The 23,830-nt window shown below is 39.2% G+C and overlaps 1 protein-coding gene across 2 annotated transcripts in view; it reads right to left on the bottom strand.

Moving 5' to 3' along the window:
* The window catches only part of plxnb3 (plexin B3), a 69,312-nt gene extending 46,691 nt beyond the window's left edge, over positions 1-22,621 (bottom strand). For both annotated transcript variants that reach the window (XM_043247253.1, XM_043247255.1), the window contains exon 1: positions 22,055-22,621. The gene's annotated coding sequence lies outside the window, so the exon portion shown is untranslated. The remainder of the gene's footprint in view (positions 1-22,054) is intronic.
* Positions 22,622-23,830: the final 1,209 nt, after the last annotated feature.

The following is a 23,830-nucleotide window of genomic DNA, read 5'->3' as shown; positions in this document are numbered from 1 at the left end:
AGGAGCTCATAAAATATTAATCCAGCACACAAAGACTGGAAGAAGACGGACAGAGTGACCAGAGAGAGACGGAGCGAGAGGGAGAGAGGCCGAGTGTAATGAATGGACCGAGATGGGGAGGGGAGGAGGGGGGGCCGTGGGGTGAAAGGGTGACATGCAGTAATTGGGGGGAAATCTGTGCGGCGGTGGGTGGAAACCATTATTGGCAGGTGGAACAAAAATGGACGCATCCCTGAAATAATGAAGCGAGGGGGAGGAGAGCAAGGAGGAGATGCGGCGAGCGACGCATCGAGAATTGGCGCTCATTTAATAACAATCGCTTTAAAATAAAACGGTTCTCGTGACAATGCCACAGAATTAGAAATAGCGGCGCGCTTCCGACTGCGGAGGGCCGAGTTTGGAGGAATGGGCTCGGAGCGTATGTTCACATAAGAAGTTTTGGCAGGAAGCGAAGCGCCCAACAGTTGTCTGTTTACACTCCTGGAGCCAAGGACTGGGCCCACGACAGAACAATGCCGATTTGTTAGGAGGACTCTAAGCGGCTCTTCGTGTCCAAATACGCGGCTGGCACACAGGGACAGGCGGTGAATAGAGAGCGCTCCGCACACATGCGCATCCGCACCGGATCAGACATCAATACATATCCAGAGCGTTAATATTCCGGAACGGAGGGCAAAGCTCTTAGGGACGCCTGAAAGCAATAATCAATTTTATTCAGATAGCTGCCTGTGGGATGCGTGTCACACTAGGGACGGCGTTTAAAGTTAAAAGAGAGGCCAATGGCTGAAGCAAACAAACCAGGTTCATCCAGAAACGGCTGATCTAATGTGCTGGATACGCTCTGATTAAAGGATTAGGTTACCTAAAAATAAAACTTCTGTCATCGTTTGCTCACCCTCGTGTCGGCCCGATCTCGTATGCTGATATTTTTAACACAGCAGACGTGTTAAAAATACGACGAGTCTGAACGCTCACCCGTTTTTATGGCGAGCGCATCGTACAAACTAGTAAAACCATCATTAAAAGCTGTGGTAAACCTAATAAAAGATCGTTTCACGCGTTTCACAAGTCACGTGTGAGGCACCGCAGGCAGACATTTGTAAATTATTTATGGAAATTTCTTTAAAAAAAAGGAAAGGGGAAAAAATATACTCATAAATACTCATAAAAGGTGAGTTAACATGTAGAAGATATTCTGAAGGGTGATGACATTGCACAGCTGCGGCTGGGGGCTAATTTATTTACATTCATGCATTTGGCAGATGCTTTTTATCAAGTATACATTTTAAGTTCATGCTTATGAACTGAACCCATGACCTTTATGTTTGAGATACAGAAATGCAACTATAAATAAATGAATGAATACATAAATAAAAGTGTAAAAAGTGTCTAAAAATAAATACATAAAAAGAGTGTTTCCCCCTTACACAAAGTCAACTTTGTGTTTATTTATTTTTTGTCTTTTGTACTGTTAGTGTGTGGAGTGGTTTTTCTACGTTCCCCCAAATGTTCGTTTTTGGGTGAACTGCGCCTTTAAGAATACCGGCGTTTCAGAAAAGTTAATCGACGGATAAATAGGACAGGATGAGATCGCAGACTTAGGCCACAGACACTTTTTACCCTGTGGCTCATAATATAGACCTCGTCAGCAAGTTTGTGAACCTTGTGGCTTGCAGAGTGATGCCAAATGACTCAAAAAGTTCAGTTCACACCCCGTGCACTTTGCAGAACCTGTGGCTGAATCAAACATTTAGTTGCAACCACACAGGACAAGCATCAGAGAAAAACAGAGGCAAACAAACACAAGCAAAGGAGTGTTTAACAACAATGTTACTTTAGTATCTATCCATCCATCCATATATATATATATATATATATATATATATATATATATATATACACACACATACATATGCATATATATTCACATTTACAAATATACATATATACATATACACAGAGACACACACATCACACCTGAGGTGATTGATTACATAAAGTACCAACAAACACGTTTTCTCAAAAGTCATGTTTGAATATGCAAATGAGCCCTTGTCTACTTAAATATGCGGTCATTTGCATACATTGGCACCACAAAAGCCAGAAAAATACACAAAACATGCAACACAATGTCGCAGACAATAAGGAAAATAAACAAACCTTCTCTAAAACATTCAGATATATAGACTATGGGAATAAAACCGTGAATGGAAGTCCTGCTGAAAGGGAGATATCTGACATAATTTTGAGAAAATTGCCTATATTTTTATAAATATGCATACTTTAAAACATGCATTTCCACAGAAATCCACAAATGCTATAAATGAAACACTTAAAAGTCTATTCGGAGTCTTTTCTTTCCACTCTTTGAGTAACAAAAAGTTCTCTACAGCTTTACTGATAATAACCCTGCTGAACGACTGACTAAACGAATGAAAGCAAGAATGCAGAATAAAAAGCGTGCATGCATGTGCCCGTCTCTACTTCTGCATGCCTGGCACCGGTCCCTCTCCCGATCAAGGGCGCCCAAAACTTCGGTCCACATTCCTCCCAGTCCCGCTCTCGTTTGACTTCTTTTTCCATCATTCCCAGCACAGAACGTTCCAGTCACGGAAAGCGGCTTAAATGCGCAAATCGCATGCCTATTACAATATCAAAGCGAGACTTGATAAAGATGACAGTGTGTGTGTTAACGGAAGCGCCGTGACCTCCCCGCGTGTTGGACGCCTCTCGCCGTGGCCTGAATGGCGCTTCTGTGGCTGGACATGACCGCTGACCTCTTTCTGCTGCAGAGTTTCCTTTTTACATGACGAGCCAAATATCCAGCTCTCTCTCTCTCTCTGTGCTCTGAGTGGAATAATAAGTTGTCGCCGGATTCCCGAGGACGTTTGGTTTGCGTTTCGCTGCCTGAAGCCCCCGAGGCTACGGCAGTCGAGAAATAAGTTTTCCTGCACCTCACACGCGATATTAAAGTGTCCTCTTCGGAACGCTTCCGTCACAGCGGTCGGGAACCGTTAATTGACTATGAATTGAATATATGAATAATTGATGTGTTGTAGCAAATTTGAGCGGTGGGAGAAAAACAGCAGAAAAAGGGACTAAAAAAAGAATAAATTAGGCGACTTTGTGAAGTATGAAGCACAATAGTGCTTTGAAAAGCCAGATTAAAACAAGGGGAATGTGTGCAACTACACTTTGCCGTCTTCTGATGAAAATGTGTGCTTTGCATGTGCAAAAGGTATTCTGGGTGGTTGCTAGGGCGGTTACTAGGCAAGTCCACCCTCGGGTTTCGATGATATTCTGGTCTCTAGATATGATTTGGGTGAACATATGGGATTTTTTTTTTCAACGTTTTATTGTTCACCAGGCAAAAATCTAAGTTTTATTGCTCAGGAAAGTACTGGCACACCTTTCCTCAACGCAATGCATGATTTGAGGTATCAATCATGCCTGCAGCACAAACTGTGTGGGGCACCAATTTTTAGGGATTTAACCAAATGATGTTAGCCTCAGCGAGCACATGCTATATCCAATAATAACTTGGCTTAAACTGATTCAGTTGACTGTAGTTTCACATTTCAGAAATGTTTTTTTAAATAAAATTTGCTGTTCCGTTTCCATGACATTTGCATTTAATTTCTTTACATGCAACCCACTTGAATGCATAAAATGGAGGTTGACTTAATTTTTTTTTATTAACTAAAACTAGACACTAGACAGTGGATCTTTTGGAACTGAATTGGGAGAGTAAATGTGTTACTTTAACAGGTACTCCTATTTAAAACAGCATAGCGTTTACTGTTAAGTTGAAAGTTTCCGTTGATGTTCTGTGTTTGTCAGAAAGCTGTGGAGAGCTTGAGGTTAGTTTGCAGGATGAATACACAGATGCACGATAGTTTAGGCAATCGACAATAGCTGTAGCTTCTTAATTTTACTTAATGTGGTTGGCTAAGGTGTTAACTAGATATGACGAATTACTGCCAGGGCACACCACTTCCTATACACAGAACAGTCTGCAAATTGTATTCGGTCATCGGCTCAACCTCCTTGTCAGACAATCATAAAACACTTGCATGCAACATCCTCCCACAGTCTGAGAACAAGCTCCACTCTTCACCGCAACAAGAACCTCTGGAAACTTAGTGTTTACCTTCATTAAAAAACATATAATATACACAATATACTTTAATCTGCTCAATATAATTTCAACTGATATAAATACAAAATGTTATGCATGTAATGTTTTTGATAAAAGTAACATAAATGCGGATTCGGTGCCCAGAAAACATTTATTTTTTATTATCTGCGTTTAAATCAGCGGTTTTGATATTTTTGTGGAAACTGTGAACTTTAAAAATCTGTGATGAATACGATTTTAAAAATGGCATTTATTTAAAAGTGAAATCTTTTGTTACATCATAAAATGTCAGTTTAATCAACGTAATGCAGTACATTGATGCTGAATAAAAGTATTCATTTCTTTGCAAAAAAAACCCCCAAAAATAAAGGTAACACTTCAGAATAGGTAACATTTGTTAACTAATAACTATCATTTCTATTAATACATTGCTGTTTATTAACAGTTAAGTGTAGGTATTGGGTAGGATTAGGGATGTAGAATAAAGGCACTAATGTGCTTAATTAGCACTAATAAATGGCTAATATTACAGTAATATGCATGCTAAAAAAGCAAAGAATAGCCATAAAATAAACTTACTGGCCCCAATCTTTAATGGTAGCATATGTCTAAAAGTGTATCACGGTAACAGTAACACAAAAAATACTACATTACCCTAAATAATACATTAAACATTAACATTTTTTCCCTTTATCCTTCTCAGAAACACATCAAACAACACCTAAATTTAAACTCCCGATCCAGTTCCTTGCAAAGCATGCTGGGAAATAGAAATCCACCATTTCAGGTAATGCAAAAAAAATTATAATAATAAAAATAATAAGTTGGCCTATAAATATATTTCAGTGCAATGAAATCATGATGAAAAGAACAGCATAGCACATTTGTTTCTGAACAAGTAGCATAAAAAAAAAATGGCGTGCACCACTAATGAGTTCGCCTTCTGTCTTTTTCCATGCTGGTTATCATTGTCTCTCTTTACTCAAAACAACGCTTACTTGAGCTCAACTTCTGCAGAAGTAGCCCTGAAGGGCAGACCCACACAATCTAACGCCGTTATCTTGCTGTAGTAGTTGTGGCCCGTCCCCAATCCCCTCTCAATCCAAAAAGGAATCCGAAACCCTGTTATGTTTACTGGGACCCTCAGTACAGTATCCAAACGCCCGGGGCAAGGTACACAGTGAAAGAATGACGGGGGGGTGGGTGAGTTACCGCGGCTGACAGCTCACCTCAACCCCATCAATGTGGCAAAACAGGTTTGACAACGAAGGCAAACAACGTGGCGGCGGAACAAGAGAACATATTTGATCCACGAAAACTCTCAATTACTTGGAAACGGCTGTTATTGCACCACAATCCCCAACTCTTAAAAAAAAAAAAATCTTCTTTTATTACCACAACCTACAGTGTGCGCCACGAGACCCTGGCAGCATCATCATAAATCAAAAGAGATTCAATTATAGAGAAACACATTGGAACGCAATCGTATCAGAACTGCAGAAACGGGAGCAGAAGACAATTTTTGGGCTTTATAGTGGGGAAGAATAAGCAATCACTCATCTCAACGTGAGGTGATCAAGACAGAAGAAAAGAGACATTCGTTTATGCACAACTACTTCCAGCAGATGTCTGGTCACATTTGCATTCGGCAGCGAAACGTTTTGATTTCAAAGGATGCGTGTGCACACAAGATAATGTTTTTGTAGAATACCCAAATAAGCAATTTATCTATCGTGCACTGTTTTTGAGCAATATTTGAGGATAAACACTATTTAGGCTCTATCGGCAGCATCTGCGGCTTACTCCGTCAACCGCTGAAAACACTTTCGTCTCGATCCTCAGTGTGCATGAAACGGTTCGCAACACGTTCGGTTTTTTGTTTAACAAAACAAATGAATGAACTCCTAAACGTCCAAAGCCGTACCATTTTCGTTCTTCGTTGGCGCCGCTCTTTTCCATAGAATGACAGAACGCGGGGGCTGTCAAGCTCCAAAAAGGCAATGCAAACGTAGCGCAAACAGCCAAGTTCTCTTCGGTCACATGATAACTTTGTATGAGGAACTGTCCAAAACATAAGCCGTTGTTTGCTGAAAATCCCCTATAGCGTAAAAGTCCATCTATGCATTTAAAGAATGAGGAGTCAAAACGCATAGCACCCAGTTTGCCATCACCACCGCCATTGGTTCTCGTGTTTCTATTGATATACCGGTGAAGAAAAATGCAGAAAAATTTTATAAATGTACATATTAATGGCTTATTCTACATCCATAAGCCTAAACCTAAACCTAAACCATTACCCAAACCTAACGACTACCTCACTAACTATTAATAATCTTCAAATCAAGAATTTTTTCAGATAAAATAGTTAATAGTTAACAAGTGTTACCGAAAAGGATAATGTAGACATTAATCATCATGTCATGTTTTGTGAACTTTATGACTAGAAGAACAAAAGGTTCAGCGGCGCAAAAATAACAACTTCCCAAAACGATTGGCATTGTTTTCATTGATTTGGAACCTGTACATTTTAATTAACATCCCAAAAATGTGTTTTTGACAAAGCTTGACAGCATCTGCCTTATTCAAGAAGCACCTAAGACGATCAAAAAAGCAATGAATTTAAAAAAAAGGTACGAGGGCGAACTAATAACATTTTTGTTAAGGAAGGGATATTTTAGTTATCTCTTGAGGGTCATAAATAGTTACAGTCGCATATTTTGAATCTTATCTGCGCTACTCCATGCCTGCATCGCAAGCGCATAACTGTAAATAAGTTTCCGTGTTACTGTTTTTCAGAAACTGTTTACTGTGGTAGCTGATGGCATGCCGCAGATGCTGTCCATCCTTAAGACTTCAGTGACACACATAGCTGAGATTCTTCCACTTAAGGAAAATCAATAACCCAAAGCACGCAAGAGATGCTCTGGTGGGTTTACCCGCACGACCGGTCGCATGTATGTGCGTGATCAGTGAAACAGATGCTGCTGGGCTCAGACAGCTGTGGAGTAAAGGCACCAATTACAGTGGCAGCCCTGCCTCTGACACACACTATTACACACTCTATAATCTACCCTGCAAATCTCACTCCCACACAGTGTCAAAGGGGAACGAGAGAGAGCGCGGAGCGAAGAGAAAAACAGGCACAGAGAGCGAGAGGGGGGAAGCTTAGAGACATGCAGAGAGTAAATGAGAGAAACGATGGACAGAAGAGGGCTGAAGGACGGGAGGATGAGTGTGTGAGGACAGCTGAGCATGATGAGCGTCATATATGAACATGTACTGATAGGGAAGTCAGATAGCTGGGACGGGAAAACACTGCCTATAATTGCTGCACTCGGATCAGTTTCCTCTTTTCAAATACAGCGCCCGTAATTACTTGCTGGTCAGAAGAGCTGATTCTGGAACAGCGGGAGCGGGAAAAAGTAAGCCCGCATCATTCGGGTGCAAAAGGAGTGTTTTCCTTTTTTTCCTGAAGTCACCATATTTTTAAAAAATCTTGAACTAAAGGTTTTTTTAATGATGACATTTAATCACAGGCTCAAAAGAAGATTAGATAGACAGACAGACAGACAGACAGATAGTTTATTTGTATAAATCATTTATATTTTTTTCTTCTTTGATTTTTCTATACAAAAAATAAAAAATTTACTAAAGCTTTTCAAATTGTAAGATTTTTATTTATTTTACACATTTATTTTAGTGTTTTGCTTTTTCACAGAACAAACAAAACAACAGTAACGAAGAAAAAAAAAATCACTACATTAATAAAATAAAAAGAAAAAATTTAATTATGACACAACAACGGAACACTGAGGGACAAATGCATTTAAAGGCAAATTACAACTTATATAATTTTTTTTTCTCAGAAATGTTGGGACATTTCTTAAATTTGAATAAAATGAAAACTAAAAGATTTTCAAATGACATCAGACAATATTTTAGAGAACATAAAAGTGAGAAATTTTACACTTTCATCTACTAAATGAGAGCATTTAAAATTTAATGCATGTCACCACTTTTTTTAAAAAGTTGCCACATGGACTTAGAAATGTCCCAACTATCCCGGAATTTGGGTTATATACATTTTATTTAATTTATATCATCATATATTTTGTTTTATATGATATTTACCTATAGAACTTTCATTTATTTATATAATTTGTGTGCTTGTGAATTCTGATTTGTTTGTATACGGGTGCATAAAATATACCTACAAAACCAATATAACACGTAATAATCGATTAGTTTACCGTAAAGACTATTTCTTAAAAGAAAAAAAAAAAACATACAGATTTCTGGTTTACCCTTCAGAATTCTCACCCTCTCTCGATGAAAGCACAAAAATAAATGCGTGACACAAGACAAACAGGAAGTGGAGAACAGAGAGCAGAACAGAATTAAAGGAAGTTGAGGGGAAGAGTAGAAAGTAAGGACAACTGTGGAGAGAGAAAGGAAGAGGGTGTTCACAGAGATAGCGGCATGTGGAGAAGCAGATTTTGGCTTGAATAAGCGAGCCCGTCTGGGCGTCCCTCTCGGCAGAGATCACTGTCATTAAAGTGCTACATGAGAAGACGCTCAGGATGTGTGCGCAGAGGCCTGGAGAGAGAGAGAGAGAGACAGACAGAGAGAGAGAGACAGAGAGAGAGAGACAGAGAGAGAGAGAGAGAGAGAAAGAGAGAGAGAGAGAGAGAGAGAGAGAGAGAGAGAGAGAGAGAGAGAGAGAGAGAGAGAGAGAGAGAGAGAGAGAGAGAGAGAGAGAGAGAGAGAGACAGAGAGAGACAGAGAGAGAGACAGAGAGAGAGAGAGAGACAGAGAGAGAGACAGAGAGAGCGCTACATCCTCCCAAAAGTGGCCAGGGAAGACCCTTAGAGCCCCAAACAGATGCGTACACACAGCTCTAGTGAACACTCCCTCGCCAAGCAGCCTCAGGCACGCCTCCTTATTAGCTAGAAGAGTAAACCAGCACAGAGAGACTGGAGATCTCCAGGGAGAAAGAGAGAGATCTCTGTCACGGGTGCTTATTTTACAATCTAAATGACTCTTGTCTACACACCATGGTAGTTCTGTTCCAAAACCTAGTGACCCAACAAGTACAAAACACTCTTACACGGCTTTCACAGCATTGCGTTTCGGGTTGATGTTATTCAGTGCATTAGAACCTAATGTGCAGTTTATGGATTTTAAGCAACAAAAACATTTAGTAGTAAATAAATTTTTATAATTTTATTTAAATAAAATTTTATTTAAATAAAAATACATTTTTTTTTTTTTTTTTCTTAAAGCACATGCAAAATGTCAATATAGCTTAGGTTTTCACTGCAGATGCAAAATCAAGCTTAACCGCAGCATTTATTAGAGATTATGCTCTCCAAGGCTGCACCTGTTTAATAAAATACAGTAAAAACTGAAATATTGTCAAATATCAATAAAGTTTAAAACCTTTCTATTCAAAATATTTAAAAATGTAATTTATTCCTGTGCTACAAAGCTGAATTTTCAGCATCATTGCTCCAGTGTTCACATGATCCTTCAGAAATCATTCTAATATGCTGATTTGTTGCTCATTTATTTATTATTATATATTTATATATATTATATTATCTATCACACACATATATACACATACATATACGTATATACAACATTACAACATAGTGGCTTTAAATAATAATAATAATAATAATAATAATAATAATGTAATTTTCTTTTGATAAACAGATAAAGAAAATGATTTAAAATATATTGTCTTCGAGGCTTTACGGTTACATTTAGTCAATTTAAACCGTCCCTGAATATCATTTAGTTAAAAATACATTTTACAGACTCAAACCTTTGAATATGTAAAAAAGAAAAGAAAAGAAAACACGACAATATACTGCTTTCAAGTGTTTTTTAAATGAATACATAATAATTTAATGTACTATATATAAAATGACATAAAAATAAAAAAATACATAAATCATCATTCAAAGGCACTTCCCAAAAAAGGAAGTTGGTAACTCAGACTTTCCGAGCCGAAGCAGTCACTTTGACATTCCATTAGCGTTAGGATGCTCCCTACGTGGGCAGCAGACAGCAGGGCACTAGACTGTACAATAGATCTGTTGAGTGAGTTGTTAAAGGGGTTCACTTGAACTTTATAGACAGAAACACAAAAGGCAAATTGGTTTTGCAACCACGTGCCCTCTTGACCCTCGTTTTGTAGTTAACAAGCCAAATTGCATTTCGCACCTCAAAGACAAACAGCCCTAACCACATGCTCGAAAGCAGGATGGAGAGAGAACGAGCGAGTGAGTGAGACACCGACAGAATGGAGGGAAAACAGGAGCGGACAATTGCAGGAAAACAACTCAGAGGCCCGGAGAGGAAGAGACCGGGAGACAAACAAAAGACAGACGTACAGAGAGAGGGAGAGACGGCATGATGGAGGACAGAGTTCTGCGTGGCACACACACACACACACACACACACACCCAGCCGCCGCCGACCTTTCCCGTTTTACACAGCGGTTTTTTTTGTAAGCGTTCATGTGGCCGCCGTAACCCAAACAAATAAAAACACTTCAAAACAGCTGCGAAATCTATTCGCCGGAGTCTGTGTCCATAAACGAGTGTGGGAGAGACGGAGATTATGGGCGTGTGCATTCGAAAGCATTTCTGTGTGATAAAAACAGCTCTGGGATTAGACCGTCACGCCGTTATGGGAGACGGAGCTTTGTAAAACATTCAGAGTGGAAAAGCCCTGCCTTACCATCAGATAATAACACGGGGCTGGGAAGAAAGAGAAGCACACAGTATACAGTATGTTGTGTGTTCATACAAGTGTGAAACCTCAAGCGTCCCGATCGGATTGAATCACCACCTAAAGGGTTTTAAAAATTGCTCCGAGATGACCTTAAGAGACTCAAGAGACTTCAGTGACTTCTTAGTTAAACGTAAATGTGACATTTTTACGATTCTATCCATTAGGAATTGATTGGATATTGAAAAGTAGGCATTAGTTACTAGAACTGAGCCAGATGGGTCGTCCCATCATGAAACCCCTTTATTAAATCTTTTTGGAGAATTAAACATAGACATGTGTTATGACACCATTAAATTATGTGACCCAAATGTGGACACAAAACCATAAGGGTCATAAGGGTCGATTTTTCTAAATTGAGATTCAAGCATCATCTGAATGCTGATGCTGAACAAATTAGCTTTCATAAAACGTGACGATATTTGGCCGACATACAACTATTTGAAAATCTGGAATCTTAGGGTGAAAAAAATCAATATTGATAAAATCGCCTTTAAAGTTGTCCAAATGAAGTTATTGGCACTTAGTTATTAACGATTTGGTATATTTACAGTAGGAAATTAACAAAATATCTTTACTTTGCTACAAACATACCTGAGACACTGCTGAGATCTCATCAGATACTGAAAGGAGATGTGTGAGATTTATGAAGAACCATGGTACGAATAAAGCACGTTGGAAACATCTGGAGAAATGAAGTACATCTCCTGCTAACCAGTGGTCCCTCTGGAGTGAATGGGTGCCGTCAGAGAGACGAAACAACTAATTACAGTACATCACCGTAATGACTCCAGTCAATCAATTAATGTCTTGTGAAGCCAAACAATTGTGTGTTTGCAATAAACAAGTTCATTAAGGTATTTAACTTAAAATCTTTGCTTACGGCCAAAATACCAGCCCATAATGCATAACGCCGTTAATAATGTTGTTTTCGCGCATCAAGATCCAACATATTCACTCAGAACTGCTGTTGTTTGTATATGATCCGTGCATATTTCTGCTTTGAATCAAACAAGCTGTTTTCTTGACTGGAGTAAGCAATATTGTGGAGTAAGAATGGGTATTTTAGCCAGGAGCAACAGTTTGAAGTCACAAACGTCTTAAGAATGGATTTATTTCTTACAAACGTGCAGCTTTTGGCTTCTTAAGACAATAAACGATGGACGGAGGCGGTGTGGATTATTTTAATCAGCTGTTTGGGCTCTCATTCTGACGGCACCCATTCGCTGCAGTAATGCTAAATTGATGTACCGCTAAGTTTCACCAAATCTGTTCTGATGAAGAAACAAACTCAGTACATTTTCATTGTAAGTAACCTACTGCTTTAACTGTTCATTTACTTATGAGCTTATTTACTGTTTGTTTTAGTTGTCGTTTTCTTTTTTTAACCACCCCGTAAACCACTGATTAGAACATACGCTACGAAATGACCAAACTACATTTCCCATGATTCTTTGGGGCATCACAAAAAAGATAAAAGCGTGGCTTTATCTCCTAAATCATATCCCTTCGATTTAGGCCACAAAAGCCTCAGGAAGCGTGAAAGAGAGCATGAAATATGAACTCGCCCAACACATTCATTTTGTTTCAACTAAAACCACTCAAAACACCCATCATGTAGTAATTACTCCCATGTAAAAACTCCTCAGGAGGACCTGAAGGGAGCACAAGCAACCCACCCCCCAACCGCGAAAACCAAGAAACTCAGTTAGCGCACTTCCCAAATGGAGAAAAACGTGTCTGTGTGCCTTTGGTGAGTCAATGAGAGTAAATAAAGAGCCGCAGTCGGTAATGTGATGTTACAGCAGGACTGGAGAGCATTTAAAGCGGTTTAAGTTTGGAGAGCTCTTTTCATGTGAAGAGCGCTGCCACATTTCAAAAGCACACCGAGCGACGGAGAGAAAGAGAAGCAGCAGAAGAACGCCTCCGCCGACTTCTACTGTAACCGCGTCGCAGCTATTTTGGCGACAGTCGGGAAACAGCGACGATCCAGAAGCCCATCAGGGGGGATAAGTACCTCGTTTTCGCTTAAGTGTGCGCTAGATTATTTCCGGCTAAATCCTCAAACGGTGTGGTATCTGCCATCCTCAGATGCTTCAGGGATTTGGGACAAAGCAGCCACGGGTCAATGCGACTGTTTCTTGTGTATAAAGCATTAAACAAAAACACAGAGCTGTTTGCTATGAACAGAACCTAAATAAAACTACTGTGCTGCTCAAACAAATGCAAACTGGTATTCATCATAAACTGCATTACTAGTATGCATATTGTCTAAAATATAATTTTTGTATGGTTAATGGAAAATAGATAGTGTCTGCAATATGTAAAACTGTGAGCTGATTGATTAAGTTCCTGCTTTTTGTTAGACTTATTGACTTATTAAACATCTCATTAAATATGATAAACAAATCATAAATAATTGTACATTTTTATTTGTTATTTTTAATTTGTTCCTCCATGAAAAAATATAAATAAATCCTAAACAGTAAAATTACTTTCGGTATTAACTGATTATTTATTTGCTCATTCATTTATGATTATTTTGATTATTTTATCATTACCTGCTATAGTTGATTATTAATTTGTTCGTTTTCAATGCTGTAAACATAAAAAAAAAAAAAGAAAGAATCCGGATTCTTTTTACAAAATAACAAACAAAAACAAACAGAGTAGCTGCCGGGCTTCAAAGAAATCAAGACTCCTGATTCTAGAACAAAAAAAAATTAATTACAGCTTATATGGAGATTATGCTATTGTTTGGAAAAGAAGAGGTGCCCTCCCAGAAACCCTGTTGGGTAAATGCACGGGATATCAAAAAAAGTCATGCATTTTTAATAGCACCTTCAGCACATCCTCGACAGAAGTTCTGCGATTGTGCTGGGTGCATGATGACAGGCAATTGGGAAAGTAACACAGCGGTTGGCGTGATCAAGAGCCCTTCACGCAAACACACACACACACACACACAAGTACACACTCTGTCACCACACTTGACGCGATCCGTGTCTGAGCCGGGAGCTTCCTAATCTGTCTGCACCCAGCGAGGAGGCCCGGCCTCTGCCTTAATCTCTGAGGGAGAAAATCCGGGCGTCCCTTTGCCTCTGAAAGACACTCCCAGAGCACGGCCACACCTCAAACACACCGACACACACACACACGGCGCGCTTTGATCAGCGCTAATACACGCCACATCTGATCCGTGAAAACGGCAAACGACCCATTATGACATCACAAAAACTGGTGGCAAAACAAACTAAGACCCGAGAGCCGCCGCAATGACCCGACGCGGCGTTATCAGAGAGGGGTCTTTACATACGATTCAGAGCATCTTCATCTGAAATTCATGAGCCTTCGAGTGCCGACTTGTTCACGGGGGTTTTGTTTGCGTTTCGCGAAGAAACAGATTTGAGGGAATAGAAAGGATGTTATCGTCTACTCACCCTCATGTAACCTAAAACACAATCGGACACAAAAGCACTTACTCTGCCATTTTTAAAAAAAAGTAATACAATTTATTCAGCAAGGATGCGTGAAATTGTGACGGGAAAGAGTTTTACAATGTCAAAAAAGGTTTTTTATTTAAAAAAAATGCTGCTCTTACAAGCGTTCTATTTATCAAAGAATCCTGAAAAAGTATCTACGTTTTTACTGAAATACTGGACAGCACGAATGTGACATGTGACACTGAAGACTGGAGTAAAAATTTTGCTTTGCATTGCAGAAATAAAGTGTAATAACATATTATAAATATTTTAAATGTTAATAATATTTTACACTTTAACACTCAAGTTGCTAGGGTATTGTTTAAATTTCCTACCAAAAAATAATAATTATAATATATATTATATATATATATATATATATATATATATATATATATATATATATTATATTATTTTTATATATATATATATATATATATATATATATATATATATATATATAAATAATATAATATATATTATATTATAATATATATATTATATATATATTTATATATATATATATATATATATATATATATATATATATATATATATATATATATATATATATATATATATATATATATATATATATATATATATATATATGAAAGTGTAAGTCATGTACGTTGTAGTTCTGATTTACACTAATATTCAAACATGTGAAGTTCACAATGAACATGAAGATATGTAATGATGATGAATGTCTTACTTGGTGCATGTGAAAAGTGCAAATTGCATACCTTCCCCAACCCTTGGATGTTTGTTTATTAAACATTTTGAGTAATCTGATAACGCATTAAGCTACCAACAAAAAGTGCAGTAATCTTTTCTGAGTTTAACATCAATTTAAGCACCATTGCACCAAAATTACTGCTGATTTCATCCGAGCCTAGTTACCAGCTGCATGGGAAGTTAACCGCTACAAAAGCAGGGTGTAACTGTGATACTCGAATAAACTGTGACCAATTATCTGTGAAACTCCCTGGACATTTCAGAGGAGATTGGCTTATTTGCGAAACCAAGTGATAGTGAGGTGCAGAAGAGTTTTGGCTGTGCAGCGTGGATCAATGTGCACTTCCAGCGGGTCATGCTGTGCGGTTGCACTCACGCTCAATGCAGCGATGCAGTTTGGTCCGCTGTTATGGTGCTTTTTGCTCTCGGAGCAATACTTTGTGAAAATGAGGGGATATTACTGCAAACAATGATTTGAAAAGGGAATTGTGCATATAATAATTGTTTTAAGGGCTTTGATTTGGCGTAGTGAAAAATGACAAAAGCCGCTTTGTGTCGACCTCTGTCACAGACAGAAGGGAGGGAAAAAAAATAAAAATAGATTTACTGGTTCTCACTCATTTGTAAACTTGTCAGATCTGAATATCGTCATCGATGACATCCCAGAGCTATAATGGAGCTTTCAATACATGCAACTGATCTACACTTTTTTATACTGATATAGTTTTTTAAAATACACACATAAAATAACACACACACACGTACATATATGTGTGTGGTATATCATTTTTATTATAAAATTTTAGCCAATCAGATTCATTTATTTATATTAGTGCTCGAAAAGTAAACACAAACTCATGCATGTATGTAAAGTATATACGTATACAAGAAAAATGTCATGCTTATATATGAAATAAATATATAGACAATATAAATCAATATACGCAGCTATACTTAAATCATAAGTATATATTTTCTGCAAATATACAGTGTAAAAAAGCAGAGTGTACAGGCCTATGTTATGCAAAATAACTTTTTTGCTTCGTGAGCCGGACAAGAAAAAAAATAAAAATAAAAATGGAGAAACTTGAGTGCGAGCAGACAATGACAGAATTTGCATCTTTCAGCGAATCAATTCTAGAAAACTCCAGCGGATGATAACATCAAAAGCGGCTCCTTCAACGCTTAACCTGCTAGATTCAAAAAGGATTTTAAACTCCTGTCTGGAGGCTGCGAGAAGCGTCTCGTCTTTGCGAGGGTGCCCTGGGAAGTTTCAAGCACGTGACACCGGTGCGCGCACACACACACGCACACACACACACACACACACACACACACGCACACACACACACACACACAACACACGGTTTCCAGTAGCGCTAATCTCTAAACGGACAGAAACTAAACAAACAAAACGGCTCACATATGCTAGCGTGTTTCTAGGGATGAGACACTCAATAGCGAGGGTGAGTTAATCTTGTTCTGGAGCAGGTGTAGCAACACAAGCATGCCGAAATCTGCCCTCTCTCCTCCCTCCCCTTGCCCTTTGGCCGCTCGCTGAGTCTCGGCCGTGCGTTTTCTCTTGTGTTTGATGCACGCGACCCCATCCCCCTTCCCCCCGCCTGTCATTCCCGACCTCTCTCAGCACACGCGCATGCAACATAAACACTGACAAGCGCACACCGTTTGGCTGGTCAAACCTGTATTCCTGCCTCCTGATTTACATTCTCCACTATTACGATGGGATTTTGCATACCTGTACGAATGCGTGGTCGAGTGCTTCCCAAACAAACACAGCAACCTAACGTCAGAAGTGACACAAAATGCCAACAAATGGCAGTTAAAGTCTCATTTAGCTCATCGGAAAAAATCAAGTTATAGTCAATAATCACCCCAAATCATATGGGTCTTGCTTAATTTAATTTCACGGAGTCAATTTCTGCGCCTGTGATCCTCGGGATAACCCTGAGTTCGTACATGACTGATTAACAATGCACTAACAGATGTCTTCTTTGTGTCGATACAACGTGTGTGTGTGTGTATGCATGCGTTCGAGTGGGGGGTTGGTAGGTGTACTGGTGTGTGTGTGTGCGCGAGCGTGTGAGCGTGGTCGTCTCATCCTTTTGAAAGGAAATCCCATTATAATCCAGATTGAATGCTGAGGGCAGTCAATGTCAAACTCGTAACCTCTTCAGAATCTCCAGGTTTGGGCATTTTGAATGAAAGTAAAGCCAGATCTGAAAGCAGAATCGAGGCTAAGGACACAATAGCGGCTTAATTGGATGTAGTTCAAATACATCACACTCCAAATGGGTGTAATTCGTTTAGCACATCATAATCACCAATTCTGTATGTAAATCATCGCGGTGATTAGCCCAATTATGTTCCAAGTCTTTTCTCACTCGAGTATCTCGTTACGACTTTCCGTGCAGATCAATAAACTCGGTCCGGGCCGCAGCAGAGACGCTCAACCAGGTTGGTTTTCGTGTTGAACAACAATGTTTTGCCGATTGTTTTGGAATCTTTCCCTGTAAATTTCGGCTAATTTCTTGTATTGATTGAAGGGCGAACAACGGCAAGAGCGACCAGGCTAATCCATCAGCACAGACACATGGGGGTTTCTACATGCAGGATGGGGCGAACAAAAGGATTTCAGCGCTTATGTAACACCCGTATGGGCCTGAACTACGATAGAATCTGCATGGAGTTAAAATATAGATTGCATCTTATCAAAACTCCACAGAGCCGCGAGTATTACGCTTCCCGCGCGTTCACAACACAGTTTATGGATTAAAACGATTTTTTCCTACAACTACACATGCCAGATTCGAAATGCTCTCGGGAAGCCTTGTAATAGCTTCAAAAGATCAAGCAATATAATATATGTGTTATGAAACCAGCTGATACTCAGTCAATAACCGAGTTTACATTTTCGATTAACAAAAGTTGCATTTCCTGCATCATTTGCCTTGTCAACTAATAATAAAAAAAAGTGCTTTACGGAGCATTGCATGAATGAATCCTAAAAAAGGCAAGGATTTTTAAACCTCTAGTTCATTCTTTCTATAATCGAACAGGTTTAATGTCTTAATATGAAGATGTTTTCACATTTTATTCTATGATGTAATATAGGCTAGTAATAAATGCTTGTGGGGTTTTTTTTGTCTTGAAAAACTACATTATAGAGTTTAAATGAAAGATTTGAAGAGTTTTTGTAACTTTTATGGCTGTGATGTTGACCGTGGTGTAGTTCACTAATAGCCTAACATGGATATGTACTTACGCCGATTATATTTAGGCTTCCAAAATTTAAAAAACGACTATCAAAACACCCGTGGATCATAACATGCGAGCTTATTTGAAGCAATAATCCAAAAGTCATTGTAATTGGGTTTTTGTCAAGGGTGATGCTAGCCTAAATATAAGGCTAATTCATCACTGCAGCGCTCCACTTCAACACATTCATTTAGTCCGATTAATAATAACACAACAAATGTACTCGTGCCCACCGATCGACAGTTTTTAACAACAGCACGAGAGAATGAAACACAATAGAGGGGTCAAAGTTGAAAACGTTTTTGTTCCCGTTTTGTAAGCCGCTTTGGATAAAAAGCATCTGCTAAATGCATTAATGTGAATGCAAATGAGAAGTTTTAACTTGACATCGAACAATACGGCCAATATTCGGTGCACAGTGAATAATGATTGTATGAATAAGCGTTAATTTCATTTGCTGTTATTAAACTATCTTAGGTGTAAATGAGCATCACGGCTGACCCTGCCCTGTAGATATCGGCATCAGTGCCGGCCATTAAATAAAAAAAAAACCTATATTGGTCGACCACTAGTATATAGTGCACATGGGACATGCCGGCCTCATTACTCAGTATTGCAGCACTAAGCACATGAGAGAGGGGGCAGAGGGATGAAGATTAGAGATTATTAACACAAAACACAGACTAATCAGTTCAACAGAAAATCCCCTGGACCGCAAGAAGAACCACAGAAATGAGAAGGAGGAAGAGAAACGACAGAAGGAGAGAGATTAAGAATTAGCAGAATGTTTGCAAAGAGAAAGGAAAGAAGGAAAGAAAGAAAGAAAGAAAGAAAGAAAGAAAGAAAGAATGAAAGAAAGAAAGCGCGGCAGCTATTGAGACAAAAAGAGAATCATTTCAGTGGAACAAAACAGCAATTATTCTGTTATGCTGTTGACAGTTTTCATAGGCAGTCATGTGCGGATGCATAATGCGCTGAAGAAGGCAACGCTAAAGAGAGCGAGAGGGAGTGTTTCTGGCATTGATGAACTCTACCCGTGTTCGTGCACGCTTGCGGAGTGTGAAGGACCGACCACGGTGTTGATTTGGTGAAAATGAGCCAAAGCGCCTCGTACATCCCTGCTTGACGCAGCAGCACATCTGCTCAGCGATCACAAAGCCTGCTGAAATCATCCCTTAGTCCGCTGAACCAAGACACTATCATTAATATCTTTTGTCTGAGATGAGGACTATTAAAAACTCACAGATTACAGGCTACGACTAACTAACTAGTCATTCAGCAGACGCTTTTATTTAAAGTGACAGTGCACTTATTACAGGTTCGGTCCCACTCATAATGTATGCATTAACCTTTAGACCTGCTTCTCTTATATAAAGTACTCAAGCGGTAATGCTATGGCATTTTAATATGTAACACGGTGCTGAATGATTACAGTATTCCATGGTATTTGCATTAGTCAACCACTTCATAGAAAACTATGGTACGGTTAAAAAGAGTGCAGAGTTTTGGACACGGTGCTCAAGCAGCATAAAGCTGTCAATCTTGCATTTGATCATTAAAATGCTCGAGTTTATACACATTTAGGTTATTTATGGAGGGGACGTGTTCGTAGCACGCTGTGGTTTCACGCATGTTGTTTTCGGAAAGCTCAGAAAGCCAGATACGAGTTAGGTGCGAGAGTTCAAATTTAAAACGGTTTTGTGGCCCGTGTGACTCAAATGCTCTTAAACAGATGAAATCGGGCATCAAATGAACTTTGGGCAGGTCAAATGTGACAAGGTTTGCAGGTTTGTACGATGCCATCTTTTATTTTTACTAGCACTGTGGTTACAGGTGATTGTCAAAAGCAGGATACAGGCTTGACTTCGGTCGCACGTTCATACAGACAGCATTAAAGCCTCTTCTTTTCGTAAGCTGCTGTGTGATAAGGACGTTTCGAGACTCTACATAAACGTGGCGGTCCATCCCAAACACTGAGAGTCTGTGCATACTGTACAGTGAAGCACTGAAATTTTGGAAATGGTTATGGAAGGCTGAAACTTTTTTTCCACTTTAACCCGTTAGTTCTTCATATAAAAATCCCCATTTAAAGGTTTATATAAAAACAAATTAAGAATAGAAACTTAATTTTACTATTAAAAGGTTGATATAAAATCTGCCTTACGTGCATTTACTTTTTGTTCAATTTGATCAACGCATTGATTATTAAATAAATGTTATTTTCGGTTTCAGCTTGAAATGAAAACAAACTCTGTTTCATAATTTTGGTGCCGTGGCGTTCTTGGAAGTAGTATGAAATACCTATAAAAACCGGGGTACATCAGTTTCAGTATAACAAAATAAATCTGGTGCAGAAACGACAGACAAGCTGCTAATAAACTGCTAGTAAATTTCACAAAGAACTAATTGCATTTTCTTGTAAAACGTGCTTTGTTTCTATTTACCAACCTGGCAACCCTCAAATAGCTGAACTGGTAAAGAAAAACACGTTTTATTTAGTATGTTAGCTAACAGTCCACATCAGTATAAAAACATCACACATCTCCCACTCAGACAGATCCATTTTTGTATTCTCTCACATTCAAACGAGTCTTTCCTTATAAAGGACTCAACTTTTTTTTAACTGCAGTAAGGCACATCTGCCGCACACGCACCGACAGGTGGAGGGAGTCAAACGCTGACACGCCAAAGCTCACGTCCGGCTCAACTTGATTCAGAGCTTCGAAATAACAAGATCTCTTCGGCTTTGATGCTGCCTAATTACTTCCACGAGAAATGCCATTTTATCATGAACGAGTGAACCAGAGCTTAAAAAAACACTTGCACTCTACAAGAATGCAAACTATTCCTAACCCGGGAACCTTACAGAGCAGGACCCATCCGTAACGGCTCTTCACCTGAGAGGCTGTGCGCGTAACGTGGACACGAATTAACATGCACATTAAATGCACGCGGATTAAAGCCTCGCTTTTAATTGCATTTTGATACATAATGTGGGTCTTAGTCGGTCATGTGGTCATTTAAAAAAAAGTGGACAGCAATTTTAACCATTCAGGGTGAGAGATTACATTAAAACCACCATGGGTGACGACCTTTGACCCTTAACCATAATTCTATTTGAGTCATCTGGAAAATCACTATGCACTTGTGGAATATTTTGTCTTAGGTATATATTTTAATAATCAATTTTTAAAAAAGCTTCTCAAAATGTAACTTAAATATCTATCTATCTATCTATCTATCTATCTATCTATCACTGAATTCGGGTAACACATTTGGCAGAGATGTGAAGATCACTGGGAATATCTATCTATCTATCTATCTATATGTGTGTGTGTGTGTGTGTGTGTGTGTAAGTGAGTGAGAGAAAGAGAGAGAGAGAGAGAAGTACAGTAGTTTAAAGTAGTTTTAAATGTAGTCTCATCTGCAAGTTTGAACAGAAAAGTACCATAAGGTGTTTGAGGAATAACTGCTCAAATCCTAAATGACCGGCAGTGTTTTGCGGCGCTCTGTCTTCGGTTAATCTGTGTTAAACCTGTTCTCTGGAAGCTCTCAGAAACGCAACCAACATCAAACGCGAATGTATCGCCGTGACGTCACAGCCATATACACGTCTTACCTTCCGCAGTTTACCGCGTTCCGTCGCTCTCTTCAGAAACACTTCGGCACGGTCTGCGGTCGGTCAACGCGCGTCAGACATGGAAAAGTCCGGTCCGCTCGCGGCTCCTGTCGGGGCTCTGTTTGGCGCTGTTATTCCCGGAGCATCGAAACTTCCCGGTGAATCAGCCGCCGGGACGCGAGACGCGAAGCGCAACACGTGGATGACAGACAGACAGACAGACAGACGGAGTCACGGACACTGGAGCTGAAAGTCATTTCTCACGGGAATGAAACGGAGGCAGGGAGCGGTGCTGATGCACCTTGTACAGAGCCACAGCGACACCCTTCGGTCAAAGGCGGACGCGCGTCTGATACTTCACTCGTGGGATTAAAATCATCCATCCATCATCTCTTTATTGAACATCCCTTAAACCGTATACTCATCTGTCTGTCTATATCTCCAATTGTGTCTATTTACCAGAAACTGCATCTATCTAACCGTTTGTCTGTATTCCCAGTTGTCTATCTATCTGTTGTCTATCTGTCCATCTGTCTCTGTCTATCCGTCCATCCAAGTGTGTTTCTGTCCATCTATCCATCTGTCCATCGATCTCTGTTTATCTGTCCATCCGTCCATGTGTCTATTTATCAATCTATCCGTTTATCTGTCCATCCATCTATGTGTCTGTCTGTCTATCTATCCATCTGTTTTCTGTCTGTTCATCTATCTGTTTATCCATCCATGTGTCTATCTGTTGTCTATCTATCCATCTGTTTTCTGTCTGTCCATCTATCTCTGTTTATCCGTCCCTCCATCCATTGCCCATTTATCCATCTATCTGTTTTCTGTCTGTCCATCTATCGGTTTATCCGTCCATCCATCCATGTGTCTGTCTATCTATCTATCCATCTGTTTTCTGTCTGTCCATCTATCGGTTTATCCATCCATTCATCCATGTGTCTGTCTATCTATCTATCTATCTATCTATCTGTTGTCTGTCTGTCCATCCGTCTATCCATCCATCCATGTGTCTGTCCGAGTTGTCTATCTTTCTATCTATCCATCTGTCTATCCATCCATCCACCCGTCTATCTATCCATCTGTTGTCTATCTGTCTCTGTCTATCCATCCATCCACCCGTCTATCTATCCATCTGTTGTCTGTCTCTGTCTATCCGTCCATCCACGTGTCTATCTATTTATCCATCTATCTGTTTTCTGTCTGTCCATCCATCTGTTTATCCGTCCATCCATCCAGTTGTCTATCTATCCATCTGTCTATCTATCCATCTGTTGTCTATCTGTCTCTGTCTATCCCGTCTATCCACGTGTCTATTTATCCATCTATCTGTTTTCTGTCTGTCCATCCAGTTGTCTATCTATCTATCTATCTATCTATCCGTATGTCTATCTACACATGAATAGAAAACCATGAGTCACCACTCGGTCCCACTATCTATCCTTTTATCTGTCTGTCTGTATAATAGAAAAATAAAGCTCCCTAAACCCAAATATAAACATTATGCAATGAGGATTTGACATTCCCTCTAAAATGTATTAGAGTGCAACGGACAGTTTATGTTCAGAGAAAGCACAAAAGCCATCGGAACCGGCTTGGCAATTCCTGAATGCATATACTATAAAAGAAGGCACATGAATGGAGAGACGGTTTCAAAAGAAAATGTTTTATTAGACTGCAGAAATATATTTTTAATCATTCAGGCAAATGTGCAAAGGGTCCAGTATTGAATCAATTACATTGCAATCACTTTTATCATAAAAGTGTCATACCTAA

The sequence above is a fragment of the Puntigrus tetrazona genome, chromosome 8, assembly GCF_018831695.1.
Source record: "Puntigrus tetrazona isolate hp1 chromosome 8, ASM1883169v1, whole genome shotgun sequence".
Lineage (NCBI taxonomy): Eukaryota > Metazoa > Chordata > Actinopteri > Cypriniformes > Cyprinidae > Puntigrus > Puntigrus tetrazona.
The sequence above is the reverse complement of the archived record's forward strand: the minus strand, read 5'-3'. Positions and strand labels throughout refer to the sequence as shown.